Raw genomic sequence first — 4,102 nt, forward strand, 5'->3', positions numbered from 1 at the left:
AAGGTGATGATTAGACAGTTTCAATAAGTCTTACAGATGCAAGCCACTCTGTGTAAGTAGCCAGGACTAGCCCAGACCCACTTCCATAGGCTATACATGTAGCCTTGAGGGCTTTGAAACAAGCCATTAACAGTGAAATACTTTCACATTATAATGTAGATATGTTTAACGTGTTAGCAGACAGTTGCCAGCAGAAACAGAGGAACATTATGTTGTGCTTCTGACAAACATAAGTCCAATCTCCCTTTAGCTATGTTCACCAGCTTTTCTGTTTATTGCTGAGCAGGTAGTGTTTAGTGTGTTGATCAGTGCTTTGTCATGGAAAACAGCTGCAGCTGCGGCTGGAAACAGGGCTGAGTGTGGTGAGACTGAACCATAAACAAAAAAGTTGTTGAAAAATGCTAAAATGCTGTGTTGAGCTGAGGGAAACTATAGAGTTAGCTGACAGTTACCTGTGGGTTCATAACAATGAGTGGCCGCTTTAACAGATCCATTGTTAATATTAAAATATTTATTAGTGCATCTTTAAACTATACCGGTGTCAGCACCTGTGTGCCTTCATGGACATTTTAAGAATCTATTTGTAAGAACTAGTGTTCTGTGAACTTATTTTGTGTTCTTGTAGCTGTTGCTGTGTGACATCACTCACTTATCACTTGTGATTGGCTAAAGCTATGTTATCACAGAAAAAAGACAGGAATAAAAAAGATCCTGGAGCAGATAAAGTCAATGGCACATTCAGCAGGAGAAAATTTTTGCTGTATTGTTTTATTCAGTGTTTTATTCTTTTTTTTTTTATTTTACGGAATGTGAATTAATCTTCCTAAAAATCATGTTTTGTGTAAAAATAAAGCTAGATAAAGATAATAAAGAGCACACATGCAAGAAGATTATTGTTTCAAACTAGGAATAGGAGGCTCGTGCATTTTTATCAAAAAAACAAACATTAACTCTACAAGACAAAGAAAAGAAAGAACAAAACGTAAACATATTTGTCCTTTCCTTATCCACCTATATGCCACAACTCCCATGAGCATTTCCTAACAGGGATGTTCGCTTTTGTGTTCTTCTGTGGTCAACTTCTCCACACTCCATCGCAGCCGGGGTGAAAAAGTAGAAAAGAAGAAAGATGAAGAGCGAGAGGAGGGGTAGAAAAGAGAGAAATCTTCCAACTGGCAGCAGTATGGACTAGGGGAAGCTCAAGCATGACTAAAAAGTACATTCACTGCTAGTCAGTGAATTTTGCTCCCTATTTGTCACTGCCACCTTGGAGAGCAGTAAGCATTAATAATACATGGGAGCTGGGGGAATCTATTAGAGGCTACCCTTGCGAAGAGGAATCAGACGGAGGCTGGGCGCTGGAGCTGTTAGGAAGGAAGAGTGCGAGGGCTGAGGTGGGAAGACAGAGAGATACAGAGGAACAGAAAGCCTGGGTGCTGCAAACCATGCCCCTCTTATTTATTGAAGAGATTTTTAGGGGGGCCGGTGGAGGTGTCAGGTGTGGCTCATGTGATGCATCATCAGAGAGAGAACCAAGAAGAGGAAGAGAGAGTGCCGTGGTGAGAGGAACCTCAGGACATGGCTATAATTGAGTTCATTGATCAAACAGAGAAGGAGGAGGGACGTGGAAAAAATAAAAGAAAATACTTGGCACACTGTTACCTAACGGTGCGTTCAAGCATCTCAAAAAACTCAGAGAAGTCCGCCCATGTTTTGAACCTCCGTCACCTTATTTTAACCAATCACAACTGCCTGGCACGTAAGGTTGAAATGCCTTGCTGAAGGGCACCTCAACAGCAGCTTGTCCTGACTTTACTCTGCTACTTCACCAGAGCTTTTTTAGTATGAGACATCAATTAACAAGTGTTTTAACAAGCAAATGTTGATATTGATTTATTGATGGTGAAAGAAGCTAAATTAAAGCCATATCTGAATCAGATAATATTGATTTCCTCTGACATTTTTGCAGCACACCAAATAAAGGATCCTCTCATACTTAAACACATTTATAACAAATTAGTAGGAAGATCTCTTCTATATTGTCTCTTTTTTTAAAGGTCTGAATTGTGTTTGGACAGTTCTTTTACAACACGGACAAGAAGACCCTGGTGCCTCTCTGTGTTGCCACACACTCTTACCCCCCTCCTCTATTTTGGCCAGGTCTAAGCACTTTGTGGAGGTGGGAGGGCGCAAAAGGGGGAAAAAAGGAGAGGGGAAAAAACGGACCATTTGTTGCTTCAGATGTGCTGCTAATCCTTTGATCGAACCTCTTATGCTCTTCAAACTTGCGACTGGGGCCAAGCTACTAATGAAATTCTGAGGCCGGAAGATAGGCCTCGAGCCGGAGCGTGACAGAGTCCATCTGGTGTGCTAAAGTCCCCCTCTGCTCTCAAACTCAGTGCTCAATGCAACTCTATGTGAACACTTTGAAGTGTTTTTGCAGTGTTTAAGTTGCTGCACTGGGACCAGATCTACTGTGCCTCTACCTGACATGAGATGCCACATTAACTATGATTATTTTAATATTAATAATTCAATACCAAATACATTTTGGCGCATTACAATAAAAATAAGAACATTATGATAAAACTGTCAGCCTGTCCAACAGTCTAAATTTTCATCATGAGCCACCTGTTCCGATTTGGAGGGAAACCTGCTGGACTGCTTTACAGCACATAACAGGAGGAGGGCGCTGTTCTTCCAGAGCAAATGGGGATAAAAGATTTTCGAGCTTCTGTTGACAGCAGACGGTGGAAGGAGTGAAAGTCTTCCAACATGGCTGCCCTATTCAGGAAAGAAAGAAACGGGGCTTATGGGAAATTTGTTGCTGTTTGAGTATCAAACACTCACTGTCTTTATCTAAGCTTGGACGGCAGCTGTAAACAGTTTACAGTTTGATTCTTCAGGATAGATTCACCCTACCTGATACTGTCGTGTGTTTTGGTCCACAGTTTGTGCATTGTGTTTAAATCTGAAATGATTTCTCATTTCTTTAAAACAAAAACACCCTAATGCCCTAGGTTATCAAATCTGCTTTCCTGGATTTTTTATCTTATATGATAGAAAGTGAATTGAATATCTGTAGTTTTTTGACTGTTGGTTGTCTAAAACTTAGTCATTAGTGGCACCTCTGATTAGGGCTGGTCATTGTTTCCAATTTTACAATCAATTTTCATTTAAGGAAAGAAGCCAAACTTTTCGCATGTTAAATGCTAAACACAAGCAGCCTTACAAGAACTGTACAAACGGAAACCAGCAAACAGACAAAACTATGATTTGAATCAATCTGGAATTGCTTGAAGAACAAAAATCAAAGTCTGAGCAAGTATTTGATGCCAGCTTTCGGTGTACATAGGTTTTGTTTTAGGTCCTGTGAACACTTTGTGGTTGGTACCAAAAAATAATTTTGAGGTTCGAGATCACATCCTACCTGTGATGTGTTGGCAACTTGTTGAGCAAACCTGAGAAAGAAAGAACCTGGATGCAGCGGAGTCATTGTGCCAAAGACAGACTCTCTTATCTCTCGCCGGAATTAAGAATAACTTGTAGAGATCACAGCTTCTATGACCTATGAACCTTGTTCTAAAGAGCAACAGACCTCTTTATATGTTTTAGCTACAGTGGGTACGGAAAGTATTCAGACCCCTTTAAATTTTTCACTCTTTGTTTCATTGCAGCCATTTTCCAAAAATCAAAAAAGTTCATTTTATTTCTCAGTAATGTACACTCAGCACCCCATCTTGACAGAAAAAAACAGAAATGTAGAAATTTTTGCAAATTTATTAAAAAAGAAAAACTGAAATATCACATGGTCATAAGTATTCAGACCCTTTGCCGTGACACTCATATTTAACTCAGGTGCTATCTATTTCTTCTGATCATCCTTGAGATGGTTCTACACCTTCATTTGAGTCCAGCTGTGTTTGATTATACTGATTGGACTTGATTAGGAAAGCCACACACCTGTCTATATAAGACCTTCCAGCTCACAGTGCATGTCAGAGCAAATGAGAATCATGAGGTCAAAGGAACTGCCTGAAGAGCTCAGAGACAGAATTGTGGCAAGGCACAGATCTGGCCAAGGTTACAAAAAAATTTCTGC

This window comes from Micropterus dolomieu, linkage group LG01, assembly GCF_021292245.1.
Source record: "Micropterus dolomieu isolate WLL.071019.BEF.003 ecotype Adirondacks linkage group LG01, ASM2129224v1, whole genome shotgun sequence".
NCBI classification, from domain to species: domain Eukaryota; kingdom Metazoa; phylum Chordata; class Actinopteri; order Centrarchiformes; family Centrarchidae; genus Micropterus; species Micropterus dolomieu.